This window comes from Sturnus vulgaris, chromosome Z, assembly GCF_052056855.1.
Source record: "Sturnus vulgaris isolate bStuVul1 chromosome Z, bStuVul1.hap1, whole genome shotgun sequence".
Classification (NCBI taxonomy): Eukaryota; Metazoa; Chordata; class Aves; order Passeriformes; family Sturnidae; genus Sturnus; species Sturnus vulgaris.
Window position 1 is genome coordinate 17,165,985 of NC_142283.1, and position 27,990 is coordinate 17,193,974.

General features: G+C 38.8%; 1 long non-coding RNA gene across 2 annotated transcripts; it reads left to right on the forward strand.

Annotated features, from left to right (window-relative positions):
- The first annotated feature begins 9,328 nt into the window (after positions 1-9,328).
- LOC148219712 (uncharacterized) lies at positions 9,329-27,963 on the forward strand. Of its 2 annotated transcripts, none has more exons than XR_015799470.1 (4): positions 9,329-9,503; positions 14,388-14,478; positions 27,621-27,694; positions 27,773-27,963. It is a non-coding gene; the product is annotated as an uncharacterized LOC148219712 (long non-coding RNA). The 2 variants fall into 2 exon arrangements; XR_015799469.1 differs by having other exon boundaries at positions 9,329-9,499.
- Positions 27,964-27,990: the final 27 nt, after the last annotated feature.

Genomic DNA, 27,990 nt, shown 5'->3' on the forward strand with positions numbered 1-27,990 from the left:
ACTTCTCACTCTTGATCAGGTTGCTCTGACATTTGATCATCATTTATAAAACAATGCACGTATTCCAAAGAAATCATAAATCAGGAGGTAACTGGGTAGGATGCTGGAAGGCATCTTAAGTGCAATTATCAAGAACTCCTTCACAGTAACAAAGATAAATCTTGATCAACACACTCAAAACAGTCACCTCAAAATCTGGGCAGATAGGTGTTCTCTACTGTATCCTTTAAACATGAACAAGAACTGGTGAGAAACAGAGAAGGAAACTGAGGAAGTGACCCATTGCACAATTTGTCCTATGCCTGAGTATTCCACACTTAACAGAAACAACAGTTCTGCAATGTGTTTCTTACTCATACAGAACTCATGCATTTGGTCCTTTTCTGTTTCATAGAACCTCTAAAAGATGTGTAAATAGTGAAATGTTTTGGATGACGTGGCGACCCCCACCATGGAGGAGCCAAGGGTGAATGACTACTCGGACATCACTGGATCCACAGATGGGGAATATTTCCTGCGTGGTCTCTCTCTCCCTCTCTCCTTCCTGCCTGCCCCCTTCCCCTCCTTCCCCAGTCCCCCAGCCTCCCCGTCTCTTTCTGTCTCTCCATCTTACATCCCTAGCTAAACAAAATCTGTAATATTGACTTTGGAGTACGGTTTCAGTCACACCTGACTTTGGGCAGAGGCCTCTCATTAGTCATATCTTAACAAGGAGGACAGCCTGCTTCACCCTGGCCTTCACCACAGGCTGCAGGTGAATCTCTGCTCCACTGCTTGGAGCACCTCCTGCCCCTTCTTCTTCACTTGGCCTTAGTGTCTGCACTCCTCCAGCGGCAAAATTTTTCTGCACTGTAACATTTTTTTCCTTGCTAACTATTTTATCTCAAAGGTGACAGCACTGTCACAGATGGGCTGAGCTTGGATACATCTTGGAGCCCACCGGCTTTGGTGGCATTGGAACATAGGAGAAACTTCTGGCAGATTCTCACAGAAGACACCCCTACAACCCTCCCTACCAAAACATTACCACGCAAACCCAATACAGTGCTGTCCATACTGAAAACATCAAGAATGTATCATTTTCCTGTAAAAAGTATATAACCTGCAGCAGTGAAATTAATTACCATTTGATAGTTACTGTTCTTACTTTTTACCTCTTCTTTCCTTTTACTTATAGTTTTTCCTGGAACAATATTCAAATCTTGGTATAAAGATCAAATTTTTCTATTTCAGCATTAGTTCAGTTGTCACTGCCATGCTTGGTGAGGCATTTTGAATAACCACAAGGTTTTCAACAGACCATTTATCCTACATATTTGTATAGGTAGCAACATAATTGTGCCACCCAGGCACAAAGCAAACTTACTGTGTATTACTACTACTGTTACTACTAATAATAATTGTAATGGACTGGGGAGAGAGAGAGGAATAAAAGCCAGGAAAGCCAACTGGTGAACACAGTTGCTGACCTTGACCAATGCCCAGTTCACTCCTGAGTAGTGAACAGCTGCTCCTGGTCAAGTCCCCCATTCATTTACTGGGCATCACCTTCTGGTGTGGAACATCCCTTTGGCCAGGTCAGGTTCCCTCTCCCAGATTCTTGTGCAACTCCTCACTGGCAGAGCATGAGCCACTGAACAGTTCTTGACTCAGGATAAGCAGAGCTCAGCAGCAGACAAACCAGCAGTGTGTTGTCAACATCATTTTCACACTGAATCCAAATCACAGCACTGCTCCTGCTTCTACATCAGCTGAAACCAGGACAGATACACTGGACACCTCTGAGGAAATGCTGTTTTCATTTAGACACCTGTGGACTTTATAAAGACAGGGGTAGCTTGAGGAATGTGCTTATAAGAAACCAGAAGTAGCTTAAAAAACTAAATTAATCCAAATCCAAGGAGAATGGTAATGAAAACTACATTTCAATGCCTGTTACAGAGTTTGGGGCTCATACTAAAATCTCACTAAAGGTCTGTGGCTTTTTAATGGAAATCTAATTGTGTTTTGAATTTGTGCGTTATCAGTTCCATTACAATTCCACAACCTAAATCATTCAGGGTATTCATTAATTATTAAGAAGCATCTGTTAGTTACAAGAAAAAAGAGAATTCTGTATAGAGAAAATGTCCTTATTTTAGGAATTTGAAACTACGCAGCTAGAGTGCTGAAGTGTCTTCAGGCTGTTGATCTGAGGTGAAAAAGAAAAATTTGGTCTGAAGGGAACACTTGAGTGTTTATGTTAACACAAAACCACAAGTCAGAGAATGGGACTTTCCACATATGCACGGCAAGTTCATTGTCCTCCAAATTGAGCTACTTTTCCAATATTCTGTGAAGAGTGCTTTCTGAGCTTTGTTAAGCTTACGAATTCCAGCTTAGAAAACTAATCTTGTAGTCTGCAGAAAAAAAATTGATTTTCTCTCCTTTCTGTTTTACCTGTGAATATGATTTCTGAGTTAAATATAATCACAGACTTGGGGTCTGAGGTGAGGATGGAAATTAATAGCTCTTCTTATTGATCCTTCACACTTTGTAATCACTCACTAGATTACTCACGACATCATTGCTTGGCTATGAAGTCCTGCTGCAGCCAGACTCTCACATTAAAACCAGCACTGCCTGTAGCGTGCAGCCTTTCAGCAGCAATTCACTTTCACTCACAAACCAAATTTATTTTGGCCTGAAATGCAAAGGGAAATCTTGGCTTTGTGACAGTCAGCCAGGATTTTGGCAACAGATTGTTAGGTTATGGGTTCATTGGCTCTTCCTGCCACCAACTCTCTCGTATCAAGACGCAGTGAAACTAAAGCTGAGGGGATATTGAGCCAGATTTTCATGTGGCATATGACCAGATGCATATTTCATGCACTTGTTCAGCTCCTTCCCTGACTACTCTAACATCAAAACATCCTGCAAGGAAATTAACTGTGTGTGCTCATACAATCTGTTTACACACTTCTAAGTTTCCTTTGCTGCCTCAAAAGCCAGGTCAATCGTATAGAGTATGGTCAAAAGCCTGACTTCAGCGCCTTCAAAGTGCTTCTGTCAGAACAAATCACCAAATTAAGTCACATCACCAATAAGTCATAGGACTTTTAAAAACATTTAACTTAAAAGTAGTGGGTTTTTTCTGAAGAACATTAGGTGTTTTTAATTCTAGTGGTCATCTTTTGTGATGCTATATCAAGGACTTCTACACAGAGTAGAACTGTATTACTAATGTACATAGGGAAAAACATGTGTGAGATTTGCATATATACATTTTTGCAGATATGGCCTGGCACTCACTTTTGGTAGTAACTTCTATTACTCAATTAATTAGATAAATTAACAAATGTATCAACAGCAGGATTTGTGTATTATATTTTTTTTCTTTATTTTCTGTGCCTATTCCTTAAGCCTTTAAGTATGTCCAACACCTATTTAAATTAGTGATGGGAGCTGGCATAGAGGCAAGAAATAATTTATTTTTAAAATTAAGAACAGCTTCAAAGACCTGCACTTTTTTTTCCCAACATATTTCAAATATATGTAAAATCACTTGGAGCTCTTTTTCAGATTTTCCTGTTTTGATAGGAATTCTAGTGAGGATGGAAATAGATTTTCTCATTGATTTTGCCTTGGTTTACCCATTTACAAAATGCACGAAAAAAATGCACTTATCTCACAAGACCAAGAAGACACCAACCTAAATTAATTCTAAGATGTTTGAGTGAAAGGCACTCTGAAAGTAAAAGATAGTTTTAAGTTACAAACAAATTACTTGAACCAAGTAACCAAAATAAAATAAATATGCCAGTCTATTTACTTGTCTTTAAATCTTTCCTTGTCTAAAGGCAAGGACTTTTCTTCTAAAAAGTTATCTTTCATCAAAAGTTTGCAAATTTATCTTCTTCTAAAGAAAATAAATGGAAGTCCACATTACCTCTAAGACTACAGGTTAATGTGAAAAACTGGGTAAATTTCCTCCAGCACCACAGTCTTGTGGTGCTGACTGTACATGTAGTAAGGCACATTTCTAACTGTAGTCCTCCTAATGAGCCTGCTTCTTCCTCTCTTCACCAAACAGCCTCCAGAGTGGCTTCAGCAATTCCTGAAAGAGAAAAAGCTCCTTGCCATGCAAAGAGATAAAAAGGAGTGAAGCACATACAGGTATTTCTCATTATGATGAAAAGCATTCCCACAAGGTACTTTCTTACCTAATGGATAGGGTATGGAAGGAGAGGAAAAATAAAGGCAAAGTTATTTCATAAATGTAGTGGTATGATTCACGTGCTTCTTGGTAATTGTTACAATGGATAAATAATGCAATCCTTTAAATTGCTGACAATTTGGATGTCTGATCAGCCACTAGCTACATGTTCTCTCATCACAAGCCTCATCTATTTACTTTCTGAGGGAAAATTTCTTTTTGATTCTATAGTCTTGTGACTTTTAAACTACATTTTGTGCTTTCACAATTAGTGAGGTTCTTTCCTTAACTCAATTCAAGATGGATGGCATAGAAGAGCAACTGGAAGGACCAAACTGAAAGTCTGCACACTTCCTACTCAGGTGCTCCCAAGTTAGCATAGGTAACAACCTGCTGCAATGGAGTTGCTGGCATTTTTTTCCCTCCTACATTTCCTTGAATACGAACTTTGCAGGAGTGGATGTTCACAACAGCAGCAGTTGTAACATTGCAGGACACAGAGAAATCAAAGACCTTTGCTAGGAGGAGTGAGGGGAAAGGTGGTCTCTCCCTTGTCCCCATAAGGACAGGGAGCAGGGTGAATCTCTCACTGCAGTTTGACTACTGGACCTGGTGTGAAAGGAGCAGACACTAAAGATGTGGCATGTGTATCATTAAGCTGAGTAAGTATATTACAGAATCATCATGTCATGCTGTTGCACCATCAGCTATTGTCACAAAGATGCCACAATACAACGGTTGTTTAGCTCTCTGGAGTATTGTTTGATGACATGATGTATTTCCTACTCCTAAAGGTTGAGTGCCTCTGTGCTTAGAATAGGAATTTACCAAAAAAAAAAAAAATTACATAGTTTATTCCGACTCTTTTTTCCAGATGATATCCAAGGATGTCCTGGCCCCAAGGCAGAGGAGAAAATTTGACACTTCTTACATAGGATTCCAAAATGAAAGACAGAAAGAAACAACACAACCCCGATCATTTCAATTGTGTGTGCCTATAACTCAAGCGAGTAGTTCAGCTACACTGGGGATGGTAAATCAACGTCACATGAATTACAAAGAGATATATAAAGCAAAAAAGCCTAAGTCATCTCATCTTGGCAGAAAGCCAAGACCAAACATTTATAATTTACTAATACTCATGTGCCAGACTTCAGAATGAAGACATATTTCCACCCAAATGCAGACTGAAAAATAATGCTTATCTAGATATTTATTTATTTATTATAATTGTATTAATAAAATCAAACAGATATGGAAACAATAGATTCTCGGCAAGTTAGATCTAAAACTAACTTTATACACATTAACTGATATAAAAATGTTAGCCATTTTCTTAGAGGATATAATAAGAAAAACATAGCATATTCTGATGATATTTACATTGGCTGACTAAAATCTGAAGGCATGACATTTGCCTAGCAGCTAATGAGAAACTAATTGTTCTTTGTTTATCATATGCTCCATAAATAACATCAACCCAAAAACACAGATTGTGAGAGCACAAAATCTTTTGAAACACTGAAGACAGATATGCAAATAGAAGACATAATTTTTTAGAGGAATTTTGGCTTTGAAATATCTCATAATTAGATATTGTAGTGACTCAAATGATGAAACCTTATATTCATACTTTGCTCAGGTTCAGCTACATGTAAACTGGTATAAAACCCAGAAAAGGAGGTGAGCAAGAACAACCTCCCATAAGAAGAAAAAAAAGCTCTCAGTCAGAAATTTAGGTACTCCATGGTAATAAACATGCTGCTATATTATTATTATTTTTATTCTGAAATGAATTAATCAATACATCAGTATGGTAATTAAAGAGAAATCCTTACCATCTACTATATTTTTCTACATTAATTACATTTTTTTTCATTCTCTAAATTTTTGAGGGACAGAAATCTTGTCAGTGTAAGGGTTTCCTTTTTTAAAAGACACGATCATCCTGATCTCCTCAAATTCCAGACAATTTTGAGGAAATTCACTAGTTTTCCAACTGTCTTCAGTAACTTAAAACTGGGCAAACACAGAAGCAGGATAGAAAGGCATATAGGAAAAGAAAACTTACTTTCAATTCAACATCCACTACAAGGTACAGTGAACTCTGCCTGGACTTCACTACCTAACAGGACATAGCATTAATAAAACAGAGTTCTTGTAATAGCTGCAGAAAGATTAGGGACATCATGAAATACACAGAGAAGGACATGGCTTTCAAAAATTTTTAGAAAGTACTTGCCTTTGCTAGTACTACAAGATTTTTAGATGGTCTTTTGGAGAAAAAATACCCAGTATACACTCTATAAGTAAAAAATAAGAAGGATAGTATTGCTCAAAATAACTTATTTTTTTTAAATGCTTCCATAATTTCTTCCATCATGAGCTATTCTCTTCTTTACCACATTCCTGTACAAACACTAACACTGAACACAACAACCAAATGCTTAGGGACTTTGTTGAGGCCTTTGTTCCACCCAACATTTAATGGCAATGTCTCATCCCCTGACATTTTGCCTCAAAAATGAGCCTTTGTGCAAGAGCAGACCATCATTTCCATCTGCTATAGGTGGAATGAGCCTTCCTACAAACACAAACATCTACCACTCTATCCATAGGTATGTTCTGATGTAGACACCAGCACAATGACTTACCTGGAAAACATTAAACATAACTCTCATCTCTCAGGTTCTCTGGAAAAGCTGGGGTCCAAAACCTGAGGTCTCCATCATGGTTGTCATACAGCTTGTGCATTGTATATATCTTTATGCATGAGAATAATTCTGGTTTTAAAGTATTTATCATGTGTATATAATTTTTAGAAACAAAATGTTTGGGGTTTTTTTCTGTGCTGCTCTCCAGCTCAGACACAGAGAAATCCAAATAAAAAAAGCAAACTGTAATTTCTTATTTTTCCATAGATTCAAGGATCTCAGCAAGGTCAACAACAGTGTATTTGTGTGCCTATCACAGGTGGGAAAACAACAGATAGAAGACAAGCTAGGATAAATAAAGCACTTTCAAGAATTTCAGCTCCTATTGATTTATCTAAACTCACACCATAACGCAAAGGAATGAAATGTGCCCCTTGTGTCAGGATAGGGATTTATGACTACAGAGGGCTCAGGTCTTCAGCAGGACAGCCCAGGAGCCTGAGGGAAGTTGTTAAGCACAGGAGTAGGAGGAGGCGGTAGCGTGAGCTCATGGTGCGCAGGGAAGACACAAGAGGAGGCAATATATTCCAGCCAAAGGTGCCTACAGCCATGGGCTCCATGGCTCCATGTCATCCGAGCTAACAAACTGTTTCAGAGGAGTGATGTCAGTCTCCGGGAAGGAAAGAACAGCGTGGAGTGGGGGAGTCAGAAAAGCGTGTTCTGCAGATACGGGAATTTTTGTGTGGAAGTGCACGTTGAGTGTCAATACTCCACAGTGGCATTTGACAGTGAGAAACCTCTCTTGTTTGATGTACAAGCAGCATCTTCCGGGAGAGACATCTTGGCCTCCTCTCACGGAGCTGTTGCTGTCACACCTCCCCGCCTGCAGCCGCAGGGACTGGCGCCGGGGACCAGTTTCGGGCAAAGGCCGCCAGGGTGGCCCAGGTTGCCACGGGCAGGCAGGCGGCTGGCTGCACGTGTGGCGGTGGGACACTGCGTGCCGGCGGCCGTGCGGTGTGCGGTGTGCCGTGTGCCGGTGTGCCGTGTGCCGGTGTGCGGTGTACCGGTGTGCCGTGTGCCGGTGTGCGGTGTACCGGTGTGCTGTGTGCCGGTGTGCCAGTGTGCCGGTGTGCCGTGTGCCGGTGTGCGGTGTGCCGTGTACCGGTGTGCCGTGTACCGGTGTGCTGTGTGTCGGTGTGCCGGTGTGTCGGTGTGCGGTGTGCCGGTGTGCCGGTGTGCCGGTGTGCCGGTGTGCCGTGTGCCGTGTGCCGTGTGCCGGTGTGCCGGTGTGCCGTGTGCCGTGTGCCGTGTGCCGTGTGCCGTGTGCCGGTGTGCCGGTGTGCCGTGTGCCGGTGTGCCGTGTGCCGGTGTGCCGTGTGCCGGTGTGCCGTGTGCCGTGTGCCGTGTGCCGTGTGCCGGTGTGCCGTGTGCCGGTGCGCTGGTGTGCCGTGTGCGGTGTGCCGTGTACCGGTGTGCCGGTGTGCGGTGTGCCGGTGTGCCGTGTGCCGGTGTGCCGTGTGCCGTGTGCCGGTGTGCCGTGTGCCGGTGTGCCGTGTGCCGTGTGCCGGTGTGCCGGTGTGCCGTGTGCCGTGTGCCGTGTGCCGGTGTGCCGGTGTGCCGGTGTGCGGTGTGCCGGTGTGCCGTGTGCCGTGTGCCGGTGTGCCGTGTGCCGTGTGCGATGTGCCGTGTGCCGGTGTGCCGTGTGCCGGTGTGCCGTGTGCCGTGTGCCGTGTGCCGTGTGCCGGTGTGCCGTGTGCCAGCTGCGGGCCCCAGGAGCATCACCTCCGGGGCTGACCCGCCGCACCGTAACTCCGCACGCCAGCCGCCTTTTTTTATTATTATTATTTTTTTAAGGCGAGTGTTTCCTGCAGTCGGATGGGGGCGCGGGTCCCTGCCCTCTCCGCCCAGCCCTCCGGCTGGTCCTGCGGGCAGCGCTGGGTGCTGCGGGGCTCGCCCTCCTTTCGTGTGCTGAGCTCCGGTGATCTCCGCAGGGCAGGCAGTTCCCCCATCCCCTCTGCGGCCCTGGCACAAATGTTTGGAAAACGCATTAATACGCGCGCATGTGTGTATTTATGTGTCTGTGGGGGGTTTTCTTAAGCCCGTGACAAAGCACTATGAAGTCAGAATGCTAAGTGTTTTGGTTTTCTGGTTTTGATTTTTTTTTCTTAATTGCAATTTCTTCTGGAATCAGGGTTTAAAAAAAAAAAAAATCAGAAAGGAGGCAGCAGGCAGGCACTGTCGCTGGGGGGGGGGGGGGGGGGGGGAGAAGATTCTCGCAGGTAACATACACCTGGTGTCCAGCCGAGGTGCGGGCGGGCGGTGTCCCACCGCGGCTGGCACGGCACGGCACGGCACGGCACGGGCATGGCACGGCATGGCATGGCACGGCACGGAACGGAACGGAACAGCACGGTTCCCGGCACACGGCACCCGGCACGGCACGACACGACAAGAAGGGACGGGCACCCGAAAACCGCACCCGTGCGCGCCGGGACGTGCGCGGCAGAGAACCCCGCCTCCCTCCTGGGGTCATTTTTCATTTATTTATTTATTTAATCTGTCAGATCGAGCTGATTTTCTTAAGGGATGGATGCTTAGAGCTGCTTGAGCCATCTAAAGAAATAGCAAGTCTCCTCGCTTCATGATTACCGTAGGTAACTTTGCTCATTGCAACATTTAGCAGTCGGCGAGAACTTACGTCGCCTGGTCGAAAGTAATAGTTAACTTGCACCGACCTCATTCTGTGGATATCAGAATAATAGAATATGGGACGTAGCAGTAAGTGTTACTTAGCTTCAGCATTACTTAAAGCAATACAGATAATTTTCAGCAGTTTAAATCTAGTCACTATTCTGATGACACTTTTTAAGCTGTTGGCTGTTGTTGAAATGACCAGAATATACCTGTAGCCTAAAGTGAGGTACTCTAAAATGAGTCTAATAGAGCAAAAGAAAGGGAAAAAAACCCAGAGTCTGCCCTGCCTGAGACTTCAAATGATGAACTTCCTAGCTGTAGTCAGAGTTGAGTTTTCTTGTAATCATTTATATTTATTAAACAAGGTTTTGGTTTATTTTATTTTTCATGTTGTCTATCCAAAGGCAGTAACGTTTAGATTGATATTTTCCACAAATAGAGCTAGGTGAATGTTGATGTATTGCAGAATTATTGTATTGCAGTGTCTTCCGTTCAAAAATATGTTTCTTCCTCTGAAAAAGTCAGTAATCTGTAAAATATATGAGTATATTCAGTTAATATTCATTAGGATTAGTAACTTCTGCACAGTTTTATCCTGCACTGGCTGCAGTTAGCTGAACCCTTCTAAGAGACTGCAGGTGGTAAACTGTACATGCATCTCTGTAGCCAGAAACCCGTATTTCTTTTCTTCTTATCATAAAGGCTCTTTCTCCCCCCACATATATTAATATTTTCCTTTAATAGCAATGACACAGAATTTAACTGTTTTAAGTATTTATAATTTTTGTGCCTTCACTAATGGCTCACCTTTTATTTTCGTCATTTTAAGCACTAAGCAGGAGAGAAGTGGTGAGTATGGGCAGTAAAGGATGTTGAATTTGTCAGGAGACTCACCTAACTAGAAGGGAACTCACTTCTCTTGCATATGCTCTCCACAAATGTCATTAAGTTCACGGGCAGGGAGTAGATAGGTTTACGGGTGCCCTTGGTGACTCTGTTTTTGTCTCAGGTCTCACAGAGATGCAGCAGCCGCCCCTTGGTGCTCTCTGCCCATTCGGATGCAGTGTAGAGGCACAAGCAGTGCCTTCATTTACCCATGGAGATACCACACGTTATGCATTAGCGACCCTGGATGTTAAACAAAACAACAACAACACAAGAAAAAACCCAAAAACCCCAAAAAACAAAAAAAAACAAAAACAAACAAAAAACCAAAACAAAACAAAAACCCAAAACAAACAAACAAAAAACAACAAAAAAAAAACCCAAAAAACCAAACCAACCAACCAAACAAAACAAAACAAAAACAAAAACATCTCCAAACCACCACCACCAAACAAAGCGAGCAAAGAAACAAACAAAACAAAAAATCCAAGAAATCAAAGAAAACTGTAGACCAAATTTAACCAAAACTGCTGAAAAAGATTGGCAACCAAGCAAATCGGAAGACTTGTGGATGCAATATTTGATAGATTTATCTTGCTTGACAGCGGCTAAGAATTTGTTTGTCTGAGTAGATGATTGTAGAGGAAAGGCTTTCTTTTCCTCAATAATTAGAAATACCTAGGGAAAAAAGTCTGTATGAAAACGCAGGAAAATGTCTATATGAAAACGTCTTGTGAAAACACATTACATGTGCTACCTTCCTGAAGAATATGTGGATGGATATTCTGATGAAAGTGTAACTGAAAATCAGAGCAGTGACTGTGAGCAAAATGTGCACAGAGACTTCCTGTGTGAAATTACCAGGGGTGGGAAGCCCATGTGCACACCTTAGAGCAGACAAGTAGGAAATGAGTTTAAATTCTTCTGATACCACACTTCCTTAACTTCAAAGTCCAGCCTTAGTGTGAAAAATGAGAGGTAAAATTGAAGGGCAGCAGCAAAAGTACCAGAACTACATCAAATGGGAAAGATTTTCTTGAAAATTTATGGTAAAGGTGATTTTCTGGAGCTTCTTGGTCACCTTCTTCTCCTTCTTCAGGACTTTCTAAATAATTATTTGGGATTATTTCCTTCCCAAACCACCTAAAATGTTTGAAAATCGTTGTCACTTGCTAGATGCCAAGTACCAAAAATGCACAGAAGAAATTTGTATTTATTTTCTTAGAATAATTAATTACAGCAATAGTTTCATATTTGAAGGATTTAATAAAACAATGTAGCAAGAACCTCTTGTTTTAGTGGCTTAATATAATTAAAAAAATAAAAATAAGATCAGTTCTTTCTGCCAAAATATTTGTATAACTTCATGAAGCTTTGATCTGTAATACTTTGAAAGTTTCTGTTTTGCAGATTATATATAATCAAAGCATGAGTTCATATTGAACTACTTGCTAGTTCAATCACTAATGTTCAGGAAGGAGTCTCCTCAGAAGAGGGTTTGAAATTTTGGGAGTCAAAGTTCTAAATGGCATTGCTTTGCCTACCTTTAGAGAAGAGAGTGAAAGTAATGGAAAAATAAGATTGCAATTGTTGCAGGGTTTCTGTTTTCAAATAGTGCAGGTGTCTATTAGTCAGAGATATGAGAATCATTTAAAATTTATCTTAGCTTCAGTCATGAAGTCACTGCAACACCTTACATATTTTTAGCTTAGTGATTTGCATGCTTAAGTCTACCACATTCTAAAATTTCACATGCAGGAAAATAAAAAATAAAAAAAAAGAAATCACATTGATTTTTTTAGGATGTATCTGAGTCTTTTAAGACAAATATTATTAGAGCCTAATTTTCCTAACCTAAATGTTTGGTGATTCATATAAGGAAAGCTGTTGACCCAATTCCTGAAAATAATTCTGCACGCCTGTAAAGTAAAAACTCTAAAGACCAAAACCACGCAGCTTTAGATATGGTCTTAGAGAAATGCATATATCTTTGATTCTCTTTAAAAGTACTGGAGGTATCATGAATATGCTTCCATTCTCTATTTATAACATGCCTCATATTTACTACAAAAAACTAAACGTTTTTAATTTTGCCTAGTCCTTGAAATTAAAACCTTTAAGCATCGTGGAAGTGCAAAACACATTATACTATATACTTAAGAGCTTTAAGTCACCAAGCCTTTTAAAACCTCAATGCTTGAAACTTTTGGTTTTTCATGTATTGGTGGCATTACAATCAGTACTTCAAATTTCAGGCATTCAGAAACCTCTGGCAATAGAAGAAAATGTACTTCACTCCTGTGAAGGAGAATCTGCATTGAAATGAAACCACTTAGATGGTGGAGAGTGGCATTCATGAGAGCTGTGTTTTTCTTGGAAGTTTTCTTCACAGCTTGTATTACTTGCCCTGGGTGTTGCTTGGTGCAGTGGTGACAAAAATGTCAGCCTGGTCTAGCTCAGCAGAAATAGAGCTGCACGGATTACAAATTGTAGATAGAAAAATCAGGGTTAACGTGCCCAGGGTTACTCTGCTGAGTAGTCAGCAAGTAGTTATTATGGCTAGACAAGTTGTTTCTGTGAAATGCAGAAGGTATTGATCAGTCTGATGGGAGTGCTGTGCTGTGCTCTTGAGGAGAGGACTCCTTTCCCCTGCTCACCCGATGCTTATGTTTAGTCTGAGAGTTAAGACTGACTTCTGCTCTAGAAATGAAATCCTCACACTCAGCTGTATCTATGGCCACAGAAGAGCAAAATTGGCACATTTCTGAGAACTGCTTTTTTTTTAAGTATGAGATCTAAACTCTTCATGCCATTAGTATCAAGAGATACAGTCACATATGGCCTCAGCATAAGAACAATTCCACAAATATTACAATTTCAAACACTTTTATTTTCCCCCAAGAGCACAATTTAATGTGTATAAAGTGTTTGCTGCTTCGGTGGCTACTTTTTCTACAATGTGTCGTAGCTGCTGGGGTCAACATGGTCTAAAGTAAAGCTGTTTATTCCCTCTAGGCGTGATTTTACACTTCCTTGTTCCTGTAGACCTACTGACCATTCAGACAATCTGAAGAAGTGATAATTTATAAACAGAGTGGCAGGAGTGGGCACTGAGACCTAGGGAGTACAAGATGTTATTTTTAGCCAGTATTTACCAGTGAATTAAGGTTTTGGTTCTGAGCTATATGAAGATTTTAATACTTGTTAAGTTCACTTCGTCTTTCTAGTTATGAAGTGTTCATTAAAGCGGGCTGGGATATTTAATCCTGATGATGTAAGTTTTTTTTAATATAAGTGTTGAAAGAGAACATTAAAATATTTTAATATTTTACTATATTAATAAATATATTAAAAATTTAAATTAAAAAAACTACAAGGCAAATTTGGACGGGGAGAGGGGGAAACAAGAACCAAATAAGTTCCCTGACCAGTTTCCCACCATCAGTTGTGATTTCTTTAAAAGTGAGTGACCACTGGATTTAACTGAATATGCTGTGATGAGATTTTACATCCCATGGCACACTATGTTCTTCAAAACATGCAGCATATGAAACAGATGGCTTGGGAAGACTGTCAAAAAAAACCTGCTGTGCTACCTCTGGTATTACCTTAAAGCAAAAGAGAAGATGAGTAAGTGTGCTGTAATTTTTGGCTTTAATATAGCATTCAGGAAGCTCAGTTTCTGAAGGCATGCTTACTCCATCACAGTTACACATATAGAAACAGATACCTGTTTGAAGTTAATAGAACAATAAAATTATTTGAAATCTTGGGCATGAAAGGAAGAATGGAAAGGGAACAGACATTTTTTTCAAGATGCTTATCACAGGACTGAGCAACGCAGAAAAATAAATTTAATCGGGACTTTCACATGACATTTTAAAATATTTTTGTGTACAATGTAGTAGAAGGTAAGTCCTGCAACCTCTAATTTAATTTTTTTTTAATTGTGATTTCAGAGGTCTCCTTGTGAAAGTAACAGTTGTTCCTCTAAGACCTGCTTGGTTATGGTTTCAAAATCTCTAAGCATGTAGAATCTTCTAACCAAGGGTAAGCAATGTATTTTGTACTAGAGGCATGAAAATCAGATCCTTCTGTAGAAATCTGAGTCTGCAAGACAGTGTCTTTTTAGGAGATATTTCATGTACTTGTAGTATTATAAATAGTAAGCAATCCAAATTCCTCATATTTTTGTCCCCAACAATTTTTTATAAGTAGCTGTTTTGTTTCTTTTTTTTTTATCCTATTCCTGCAGCTGCATACTGTCTTACTTAACCTTGACTGAGAACAACTAGATCTAGTATTTCAAGTCAAAATTATTAAAGATTATAAATATTCAGTAGTATTAAAAAAGCAATTCCATCTTTGAGTTTACAGTTTACTGAAATGAAGATTTATTTCCAGAAGCTAATATTACTAGATAACTGTTCAAAATGAGGACCTTGCAGCATAACGAAAATAATTTCTTACTCGTTCCTGAATTTCTGTTAACTATAAAAATGGCCATCCAAAATGATCACTTAAAGCTTCACAGATAGTGTAATTTTTTCCAACGTGTTTTTCTCATTTGTTGTTAGTTGCTTTTAAATATTATCACTGCTCAATTGTCTGATAAACTGAAATGTTTCACTGGCTGTCTCAGCTATATTTTTATTTATCAGCTATGGAAAGTAATTGCACATGACTTTGCAATACAGTTATAGCAGAACTTTGGGAGATAAATACCATTAAAGTGATGTTATAATGTTTAAGTTAATCTATTATTTTGAAAACGCACCTTTAGCCTATATTTACTTACTCTTTCTTGGCAATGGGTTTCATTTCCATGTTTTAGGAAAATCCTATAAATGTTTTTATGTTACTACTTCAAGAAGGGAAAGAAAGGAAGAAACGTGAAATACTCTTGTACTCATTTTGTTTGTGATTTTGAATAGCTTTCAAATTAGAATGATTTTCCAGATTTTTATAGGCTTGCCCAATCCAGCTGTATATTTTATATGCTAATTTAAGTTCTATTTTTGTTCCCCTTGGGATTTTGAGTGATTATAATTGTTGCTCTTCAAAAGCCAAACAGATGATGATTGCCGCTTCAGGAATATACCAAAAGAAACCAGCTTTCATTAAACCTGCTCATCCACTTCATAATTATCTCCATTTTTTCTCACTAAGAAGCAGAAAAATGGCAACTGCAATTCATTGAAGCCAGTTCAGTTATTTAAACATCACTTTAGTGAGATAACAGGTGTTAAAGCAGGAGGCTTTTCAAACACTAAGATGTAGCCAGTACTGTAATAGGGTGCCAAGGGGAAGACCAGACCCTTCATGTCAGCTTGAAATACAATGCTGGAGGCCAGAGACAGCAGAAGTTGCTGTGATCTCTGCTATGCCTGGGACAATTTCTGGAGGACAAGACAAAGATTGACAGCGATTTTGTAAGGTATTTTCTGGCCTGTCTGCTCTGCAAGAAACGAGAAGTAAGAGTAAGCAGAAACATGGGAGAGGAAAAAGGAGGTTGGAGCAGGCACTGAAACAGACAGTAAAGAAGATAATAAATAGGCAAATTACACAAGCTTTGATCATAGGTTCACTCTTTGTTATCCCTACTGATGTTTGGAACAAGCTGGGCTAGACCAGAAAGTTTCTCTAGAATTTGTTTCAGCAATAAATTTTAGTTTAATTCCAGTTTAAGAACATTCATGGAGAAGTTTTGCAGTGAAGATCAATGCTGCAGAGAAATTATTCCCCAAGAATTGCAACAAGATGCTGCAATATCTGTCAGTTCATGAGCACTGGGAAAAACGAGGATGAAAAGACTGAGAGGTTTCTCAAGACCTAAAAATACACAGACAGTTCTTTAGTAATTGGTTAAAAACCTCACACATTTATATTTTTGCAGGTATGTTCCTGTGTTTTTCTTATCTTACAAATATAAGTAGTGTTGCTGGATTTTTTCCTACCTGGTCTCTGAAGTTTGATTCCTGCAGTTTACAGGAAGACGTCTGACCATATGTGTTGCCATTTGTCCTCTGCTGCTTTCTTTATGCAGGCAGTCAGTGACAGTGTCTCTGTATAAATCACAGTTTACTGCTCAAGGGGGCTGATACAGAAACAGTTCCATCATCAGTTTCTTCTTCAAAGACAGACTGCAGCAGCTGTCTTAAAACATGGATCTGTCATCAAAGAAAGCAAGAATCTTTCACAATTTTGGTCTCCCACAAGTCACATTTATGTAAAGGAAGTAGAAATTCACAAAGGGATGAATTTGGATATTTATTTCTAAAATTTAAAAATCTATACAAGAGCAGAGGTTAAACTCAGCCAACTATCATAAAGTTCTTTTTATTGATTATGGAAACAAAACTTCTGTCAACCCATGCCTTTCTAGCTTATCCAGAATGTTACTGAGTTTTGGCTGTAGCAGTGTAAGCTGAGAGGAAAATTGCATGGCCTGGAAGGGGAAAAAAAAAAGGCCTTTCAAAGAGAACAGAGCTGAAATATCTACTGATTGCAGTTTTGTTGGTACAGCACGGGGACTCATGAAGTCTTGTAAACTCACAGTGCCTTGTCAGCATCAGCAGCATAATCACATCTCCTTGAGACCAAAAGGCAGAGGGTGCACTCCCAGAGCCCAGGCAGCAGACTGCCAGGAGCATGGCTTTCCCTTTCAATTCCCAAGCAGTTGTATTCAGTATGGCCAGCAGTTTTGGGGCAGTTTCATCTCCAGCTAGGGTGTCTTAGAACCAGATCAAGCTTGCCATGCAGTCCAGGAGCCACAGCTGAGAGGTCTGCTCTGGAAGGATCATCCTGCCCCTGTTGCATGCAGACCCAGACTGGGTTTTATAAACCTACGTATTCAAACACCGAGCGATAGCAGAGCTGCATTGCCTTTTGAAAAATGCTTTCAAATGAAAACATTATTTACTTCCTCCAGTGGTTTGATACTGCATCTACATTTGTCTGCATTTCTGTTGTTTAAGGACAAGTTTTGTTCAAATTGAGCTGTGTTTTCTCTCTTCCTGACGCTCTGTGGCAGGAGGATTCCAGAGGCTGGCAGGAGCAGCCTTGTGCACTTCCTTGTGCAGGAAAATGAAATGGGTTGCCAAAAGAGGAACAATGACACTGAGATCAGTCCTATCCATAAGGCAAATAAAGAATAGATGACTGATCCTAAGAGTAGCTAATGTAAGAGTTTATCACCTCCTTCTCATTCATTATCAAGAAATGTTTCATTATGTCAGCACTGCCTAAAAATCAGAGCTCAGCCCAGAACAACACACATCAGGAAATCCTGAGCTGTGAATCCTGTCTCCATGTTTTAACTTTTTTGCTTTGCTCTTTATCCTCTCTTGCTTAATATGCATTTATATTAAATCAAACTAAAAGTGTATTTAGAACTTAATCTTCCCATTGCTAGTAATTCAAATTAGTATTTCCAAAATGTCCTGCACTTAATGGGGGGTGAGCGGGAGGATGCAGACTGTAGATTGTAGAGAATGTTGTATTAATTGTTTCTATAAATGGTTTATTAAATAAAGCACTACATATAGGTTCTAAATTTATCACCTTTCCTAAGGTAGCTTAATTGCATATCTACTTCCTAAACTGTTGAAGATGTGTTTCTGTGCTAGTGAGTTTGCAGTGTAACCATGTGCATTCTGCTATATCACTCTCAGACCAAACACCAAACTCTTTGCAGACAGTACATTTTCACAGTGGCAAATGGTGCTTCCGAGTCCTCTTTGCAAGCTGGCCACACTGCATACTTCTAGTAGCAAAGTGCTCTTAAACTCTGCAGCTGAAGAAGTATTTAGGCATCTCCTTTTAATACTTGCTTATGTTTCCTTCTTGTTATATTATCATTCAGAGTAAGCATCTTGAGCCAAATTAACATGGAAGGTATTGAAAGTATATGCAAAATAAGCATTGAAAGCAGACTATTTCATAATTAATTGAAAACTATGATTTTGCCTGTTAGGATTACCACAGTAGGATGGAAGACAACCGTAATTTGTATTTGGCTTTTTTTTTTTAATTGTTTTTCAGGTTTTTGTTTTCCCAATAGTAGGTATTTGATCTTATCCTCACATTGTCTGCTTCTGATGTGATTTATTTGTTTAATTTTGAACCAAAATTTGCTTCTTACAGAAGCAGTAAACACTAATAAATTAGCAGTGATATTATAAGACATTGTGAAGACAATGCCTCAGTACTTAATAACTATGGATATAAATTGACTGGTATGTTGAGAAGGAAAGTTTATTTTAAAAATATGGTATCTTTATTCTCAGATCTTTTTTGAAGAATTCTGTGAATTGAGAAAAAAAAAACAAAAAATCAAAGCAAAACAAAGAAAATGAAAGTCTACTGTAAATAACAGCAATGAAACTGAAGAAAGAAAGATGAAAAGGCTTAACTGAAAATTTTTGGCATAATAGGAGTTAAACAATGTAAGACTAGAAGAAATTCTTCTTTCCTCTCTAACCTAAAAGCAGCACAGTAAGAATAAAAGAGATGTTCCACGGCATATAATGGCAGAATAATGAATGAAAATAACTGTTGCTTGAACAATTTAAAAACATCTTTATTACATTTTTCATAATTGACTTATGATTACTAAAGCACTTCCGAAAGCAACAGTAATATTTATTTCTCATATGAAACTGCAGAATTAGGAAGGTGGTACATTTGATGTACACTGCCAGTCCATTTGAAAACAGCTCTTACATACAGTACAAAAATTAATTCAGGCAAATCGATGCATGTATAAGATACATGTGTTAAGCAATATAAGTTCTTTGCAGTTAAATAGATGAAAATTGTTGAACACGTTTGACTTCACCTGCTATAAATATTTCCATTTATCTCTGTAAGATTACCATAACAAGGAGAGCAAACTATGTGCTGAAGTTTCCACGGTGTTACGGCTCTACATCACTACTCCTAAGTCTTACCCAAATGGAAATTTTAAAAGCCATTTTCCACAACAGCAGCAAAACTTAAAGGCAAGGAAGAACACATTCTGTCCAATCATTTATTTTATACAAAGATCTTCTGGAGCTGTAACTTTGTTTTTAAAGAAAAAATAAAAAAGCATAAAAATTGCATAGTTAACTTTTCTTTCTGTCCAAAAGCATTTTTGACTAATGAAGGCAATGCTGGGCTATGGCTGAATCAGCACTTTACAATCAGAGCTGGGAGAAGCAACAATTATATAAAGACTGAACCCAGCTCTGTAATTTTTAATAACCTTGTTTCTCCTTGTGTCAGTCTTATCAAGAGTGAGGAAAGACATAGCATTGTGGATTGGAGGGAGATGTTAGAGGTGATGTCTCCAAACAGCAGATCCTGTTCAATTATTCTTAATGTGCTGTGGAGATGCAAGAAGAGCATCCCTGTGAAAGTATGGATTTCTAGGGGAACATACTGGTTTTGGAGAGTGAAAAGGATCTGTTCTGAATTCATTTGGTGCTTTCCACCCCCTCTCCCAAGCTTAACTGTGGCAATGTTTCTTTTTTTTAATTAGCTATGTGTCTCCTTATATGTCCAGAATCTGTTTCTTCCTTTCTTGTGTATTAAAAAGGCAGTCTTTCCCAGTTCAAATAACTATATCCTAAAATACTTTCTTAATTAATTTTCTTACTTTTTAATACCTCTGTTTTCCCTCAGCAGAGATGAAATTGTGTGACCTCACACTACTGTCATTTGTTTTCTGCCCACACCTTCCAGGCACTGGATGATGCAGCATTGCCACAACTTAGCACCAATTTATGGCAAACTAGGTGGTGGTGCTGTAGAACAGGCTCTGAGGAGAAACTTTTTTTTTGCTTATGATGTTACTAGCCTTTTAATCTCATTTTGTGGAAATGAGCTGTACTTTAGTAAGCTGTCTTCATCAAAGTATGCAATTAAATATTGATTTTCTTAAGATATGTACATATTATATATCTTAACACATACTATGTAGAAACTATGGTGGTTCTATATAGGTACAAGCAATAAGTTGATCCCTCTCCCTCAGTCTTCCATGAAACATGCAGTTATTCCAAGCATAAAAGACTGCAGGACAAGTGACTGTGTCAACATCACATTACACAATCTATCTGCGTGGCCCACAATGCTCATTTGCGTAGTTACTGCAGAGTAGTAACTCTCAAACACCCAGTCAAAACAGAAAAAATACAAAAAAAATATTAGCCTATTTGATCATGCTAAAGAAATATGGGGGATCCGAATATATGAAACAAAGACTGGGAGAACTAATAAGATCCTATTTGAAGGCAAATAAATGCCACATATCTGACTGTCAGGAAGTAAGAAAATGGCTGTAAGTTTCACAATTCACTTATTTGGTTCTGGCTCTGAATGCTCATTGACAGTTACAGGGATGCTTTACAAGGATTAAGGAGGAACTGCAGCCAAAAAAATATTAAAATAACTGGGGTGTAACTTGCTATTTACCTTTTGTCTTAGTGTAGCAGCTAGGAACACTGATTATGTGGTAGGCAGAGTAAATACATCCGGTATAAATCTTGTCAGTTTCAAGATTTGCCATGCAGGAGAAAAGAGGAAAAAGGCTGTGGGTGGAAAGGCTAAAGTAAGCCTTTTTACAGCATTTTAATAATTGTGGCTTAATTGCATTTGTTGCTTACATCCTCTCCTCTTTCATGCACATTGGAAATGTTGATCTCATATCTTTGGGAAGAACAGTAGGTTTTCATAATCAAAAAGCAATATCCAGCCATCCTGTAATACTAATTTTGTTTTTTCTCCATGTAACCACATAAAGAAAACCAACCAACCAACCAACCAAAAATAAAAACAAACCCAAAACCCAGAAAAAAGTTAAGTTCCATGTGGTTAAAGGTGAGTTGAAGGAGGCAGGCAAGTCTTAAGTTTGCAACACAAATTTGAGTTGCAAAAGAGAGACTTTACAGCTTCTTGATGCATGACATGACTATTTTCAGTTTTGTGTTAAATATCACGATTTAAATCAGCTTTTAGTCTCACAATGTATCTTCCATTTCCTGTAAAGGATGAAGAAAATAGCAGGGACATAATAGGGGAAAGACTGTGGGAATCATGCTATCATGAAAATACTATTTAAAACCAGTTCCCATCATTTGGAACCATTTCTAGACCATGAAAATTTAATCCTTGTCTTTAATCACATGTTTCAGCATTTTGCTGTTTGAACGTAAAAATCAGGTTCTTCATTGTAGTTTCAAATTCTGCAGTCTACAGGTGAATCTTTATTTGTTGATCATGTATGATAATGATGTCTAAAGGGTAGAATTTTGTCCTTGTTCAGGACCAATTTGGTGGGTGTGTGTATTTATGTGCCTGATGCAGGTTTTTTGTTGCCCAGAGTTATCATCAGTAAGTTAATATTTCCCCCTTTTAAGGGCCCAAGTGGGAATTATGAAAGGATGGGTGACTTTTTAGAATGCAGATTGTATCTGGATTCCCATGTCTCATATGGACCAAATAAAAGCAAACTGGAAATCAGCAACCAAATGCTGAAAGGCATTTTGAAGTTAGAGGTTCAGAACATCAAAACCAAACCAACAATCAGTCCTTGACAAAAATGCTAGAATGCAAATAGCTTTGCTCATCAGACTTGTATTTGCTTGGTTTCAGTGCCTACTGACAGGAGGAGAAAAATGTATAGAGAAGTTGTCTAGTACTTCACAGGTTTTTCTTTAGCCTATGAGCTCTATTTCTGTCTTAATATGATTTTTGGGGGTGTTTTTTTTAATGTTTTGGGTGTTTTATGCAACTTTGGTTAAAATCAGACATTCAACTGATTTTAAAAGACAAAAAAGGAAAAACACTATTTAAATATATAGTAATTTCGGTGGTGGAGAATAATAGAAAAATCTCATTCTCTGAGGGAAAATAAAATTTATATCTAATTTTGAACCTCATCAACTTTCTTAAGTAATGTGATCCAGTACTTCACTATTCTTAAAAAATATTTTCCAGCTTCTAAACTAGATTTCATGTGTTGTGAATTAAGCCATATTCCTTTTTTATAACTTAGACATGAATAGTGCTTGATAATAAGCTGCCAATAGTGCTTATTTCTAAAAGGATTTTCCTGTAGGAGAGTAATTTGTAAGGATAGGACAGAAGGCAGTCTTTCCCAATGGATTACAGCTGTGCTGATTACTGAGGAGTGAAAACAGTCGTGCCTGTCCAATGAGGATGTCATAAAAGAGTGGGTTAGCTGGCCATCAGTTGGAGCTTGAGACCCAGAGTCTGCTGGCTGTGAGCAGGTAAGGGACAGGTAAGGTAAGAAGATGTTGTGTGAGGGACTGACAGTGTCAGGCAGCTGGGAAAGGGACAGGTTTGGGTTAGCTGGTCAGGCAGAAGGAATAAGGAAACTTGCAGAGAGGAAAGAAGGAGTCAGTGTTGTGTAGAGCTGCCTGAGAGAAGGCATGAAAAGTTTTTAATAAAGGACTTGTGATGGTGCTAGTCATATCTGTCTCAGCATAATTATAACATTTTCCTGAATTCACTGTCAAAGTTTCTGCTTCTAAACTATTTTTCACTTGAATTTTATTCAAGTTTTCTAAAATCTTTGCTTTCAAACACCTTTTTATGGGCTTTCTTCAGTTTTTCTTAAAATAAGGAAAGACTGGATGCAGTGTTCTATTTTCAGCTCATCAATGTCAAATACAAAATGTATTCATGTATGTCTTTTTAAATCATGCTCTTGTTTGTACATCTCAGAGTGAAATCTCTCTTCCTTGCAATATTGTATTTCTGTGACTCCTAGTATTATCCTACAACCTTGTCTTCAGGACTGCTGTTATTCTCTGGGTTTTATTTGCACATTTGATTATGATCTTACTGTTTGAAGAATCACAGTCACTTACCACTTACCCTTATTGAGGGTTATCTTGCTGGTAAATCTCCCTGTTCTGAAAAGATCATTAGTGTGTTCTGCACTCAAACAAATGGTCGCCACCATTCTGCTTGCAGAAATCTACAGTTTTAATTCACTATGTTGCATCTTCTAAAACATGGACAGAAATACTGTCTTGACCCTAAAAGTTATACATCATCAAGTCTTTATTTTATAGAGCCATTAATTTGGTACTATCTCTAAGTACTCTTTAGATATATATTTGTATACTCTTTTTACAGTAATTTGACTAACACGGTGCTTCATTTTTACCCCATGAGAATGCGATGTGAGTTGGCAACAAACATTTAAAAAATCAATGTATTCTACTTCTCTGCCTTATGTGGCATGCTGATTGTAGAAGAACACAGGATCTGCCCTAAATTTTGTTCCTCAAAGATCTTAGTGCCTTAATTTGGGGGGCTTCTTTTGAACTAAGGAGCAGAAATAAGACTCTCCTTTTCCTGAATCTCTACGAAAATAATAATATAAAATTATGACACCTTTATGCCTGTTCTGTGGGACATATATTTATTACCTCATGACCAAATACACAGAAGAACTTTCAGGAGAATGAATGCCCATGATATCATCCAAATAATTTGCTGTAATTTTGTGATATATTTTGTTCCACTAAGTCGTAAGACAGTGCAGTACCTCACTATTAGTTTGAATAACTTTTTAGATATTTACAGCTACATGATCATTTATGGTTTAGATTTGCTGATGACTCATCTCCAGCAGAATCAAAGTAGTACAGAGCTATGCATAGTACTTCTGATGCAAAAAAACTGAGTTGCATAGGCAGAAGAAACAAAACCTCCAGCATTTAAAGACAAGAAAACTAGGCCAGCACCAGTGAAAGACCGTTGTGTCATCCACAAGTGAGTAATTCTGACATTAAAAAGGATAAAAAATACTTATTTAGATACTTTTAAGCTTGATAGTTTAAAGAAAGATCCTGATATAAGTAACATAAGGGAAGACCTCTTTGAAAGTGAGATTTGGTTTCCATATCTAGTAATTGCAAGAAATAATTGGCAAATTCTAGTTCTACATCTTTTGAATATTAAGATACATTTTTTTAATAAAGAAGCAACATGCAAGATATCAATGTGAAGGAAGAGTGTGAAGAACTGTGTAAAGTTGCATGGCAAGCATGGAGTACGCATAAAAAAAGAGGAGGTAACTGCCTTTAACATATTGCCATGAAAAAAAGCCTTTTTAATATCTCTTCTCAAGAGCATGTGGACAGTTGTTTACTTGCCATGTTTGAGCAATCATAGCAGGTGCGTGTTATAAAAAGATGAACTTTATTTGTAGAAGGAGGGAGATAAACTAGTTTCATACATTTTCTGAAATCCTTCCTTTATATGCTACTGCAGAACACAATGTGTACTGCATCATTATTGTCAGCTGGAGTCATGTTCTCTTAAATGAGCAAAACAAAAAATTGAAGTTGATACTTAAAATTATTTGGAATATATTGAAGCACTTGCTTTACAAGGTTGAAAAAAATTCTGTCTTACCTATGTGGTCTGATTATCTGAGAATGATCTAATTACATACTATACAAACACTTTGGCATTTACTTTTTCAGTAAAATAATGGTAGCAATAGCTACTATATTGCTTCACTGTGTTGTCAGCAGGAAATATGCTGGCATACTAAAAAAGCTATTTTGAGTAATATGTGCTTTCCACCTCAACAAATGAAAACAGATGCAGGCTCTTGAAGAAAAGTAAAATCCATCTTTTAAGTCAATATTCCTGTAGCTTTAATACCATGAGAGGATATGCTCATTATAATTACTTTATAACTGTACATCTTTTTCTTGGAGAAACGTATTGTTATGGTGAAGTTTAATCTAACTGAATTGACAGTATTTGGGATGATTCACTGGAGAACTTAAAAGAACTTGTTATTTTGGGATAAAAAGCAGCATTAAAAATATTGATTGCATTCTTGCTTTTCATTGTCTTTTTACACAAGGTTATTTCTCCTCACATTTACCCAGTGTTTTGCTGGCAAGGGTATCAATCACTTCAGGCTCTGTTTGTGTATTCCCCACAAATTAGAAGGCGCAAGGGCAAATTGTTATAGTTGAGTTCTTTGGCTTGTGAATTTTATCAAAACGACCTGCCTTCTTCTTAGCTCTGAAATGCATCTCAAAAACCAAGTTTTTTTTCTGATTCAGGGACAGACTCTTGGCAGTAATTTGTGTGTGCTAAAACTGTACAGTGGACCTGAGTTGCTGAACAGGTTTGACCTTATCCACATGTGCTTTATGCTTTCTCACATCATGCTCTGGTTTTGCTCTCTGCCACATCATTAGAAAAGCCCCCAGATCTCAGGGACAAGCAGAAAAGTGTATCTAACATAAAGGGCATGTGCCGAAGATGCTTCCCTTCTCCCCTGATTCTGCCTTTCCTCTTGGCTCTGAGAAAGCTTACTGTCTTAATACAAGAAATAAATGACTCATCTTCTGGGTCCTTGTGACTTCTTTCTTGCTACCTACTGGTATCAGATACAGTGACAGGCTAAGGCCAAATATATGTGGTTAGATTATCAGAGGATGAAGTTAGTCTCTCATCTCTGCCCTCCATTTAACAAGTCTGAGTGGCAAATCTTTAGGTTTCTGTTCAGGTTCCTCTTGGCTTAAGTCCCTTGTCTTTCATTAAGAAATAGTTAATCTTGTCTTAATTTATTATTCGAAGAAGATGGAATGGTAGCCTTAGTGGCCAAAATTAGGTAGCTTAATGGTTTACAAAGCTATACAGTTACTCTGGCCTTTCAAGAGCCAATCTCAAGGAATTAAGGGCAGGTAGCAAACCCTTCTTTAGAAAATAATGCTCTATGACCTTAGGTTATATGCTCCAATTTTATTTTTTTAATTGCATTTTCTACAAAGCTTTTTAGAAGAACAGATCAAAGGTAAGCAGAGCTATAATATTTTAATCTGATGCCATTAATAAAACTAAAAACAGTTTGAAACAGGATTTTTTTTTTCTCCTATAGAATATAGTAGTTTGTGTACCATGGCTCATATTTTTTCAAGTGAATAATTCCAAAGGTCATTACAGATTCTTTTCACAGCAGTAATTAATTTTTGCTTAGCTGTGCTCACAAACACATGCTTGTATTGTCTGCTACAGAATTGAGCTTGTGTGCTTTCATGTGAGCTTGACTGTTGTGTATTAAAAATCACAGTGCAGTTCCTTCTCCCGCAGAGGAAATGGGGAATTGGAAATAAGCTGCTGTAGTTTCAAAGTGAAAGTGTTTTGTCCTTTGTAAAGAACTTGACAGCCAAATGGATGGTTTGTTCTGGGACTCAAAGATATGTCACAACAGCAAAACAGGCAAGGAACCCCCACCCCTGTTTGGTACTGCTGGGACACCGATTTGGGATGGGATTTTTTTAAAATGTATTTTTATTAAAGCAGCATCAAGTAAGACAAACATATTTCTCTTTGCCGAAAAGATCCTAATGACAGTTTACTTCACTGGATTATCAGCAACATGCTAGCTGCTGTGCCTCCTGAATTTCAATTTCTTAATTTACAGCACAGATAGAATAGAGCTCGATCTCTGCTGCTCTCTACACTGGGCTAGTCTTATCAAGCATGAAGTTTGGCGCATTGCAAAGCTATTCAAGTCATTATCTGTTGAGGACCTCTTGAGCCATCTCTATCTCTGCAGTGTGCTGATAAGACAGCTGTTTCTGTAGCTGCAGTGTCTCTTTGGGCCTCTGTCTTCTTTCCGTGCAAACTACAGCTTTGTCACTGTGCCCTGATGCTGTCACTTTGTCTGTTGTGCAGTAATTTGATCCAAGCACAAAAGAGGCTGATGGCAGCAACTGACTGGCAGGTGACACAGTCTTATTTTACAATTAGATGTGCATTTCACACCACTGGAAGTACAAATCCTCAATAAAAGAAATTACCTCAGCCGTGGTGCAGCAGCAATCTCCCTTTTCTTGGTCACAGTAGGAAACAAGTAAGTATAGAATAGTTTAGACAGACAACTTCTTTCAGGTATTTTTTTTCACAGCTGTCTGTAGAAAAATCTGAGGAGCTGTGGCTACCTTTTGTGGAGATACTTTTTTTTGTTTGGTTGGTTTTTTTTTACTCTCAATTGAAAAAAAAAAGTGAAACATCCCCTTTTCCCCACCAAAATGCTAACCTCTTTGGCAATAGTTTTTATTAACATTCAGACATTTCTGTGTAATAGAATAGAAAATTATGATATACTAGTCTCAGTTGCAGTGTTCGTGCTATTCTTACAGATATCTTATGTCTGGAGACAGGTTCAGAGAAGCAGCAGGTGAAACAATCCCGCACCCATATGAAGGCCATGCAGGTATGTTTTGTCTCAGGAAGTGTGTGTCTCAAGACTTGGTCTGAAACCCTCATGTCTATCCCCGTTTGTTTGTGCAAGTAACGGGAGCAAATACAAGTTACCCCTGGGAAAAGAGCCCGTAGAGTCTCGGGGTTCAGTAACACACACGCACCCATCCATATGACGGCGTCCGAACATCACGAGTCAAGAACCATTTGTCCGAAGCGCTCGGGAGGGAGCGCCAGGCCCCCAGGAATAGCCGTGGAGTCCGGCGGTGTTTTCCGGAGGGCGGGGAGGGGACGCTGCGGTCGCCGGGG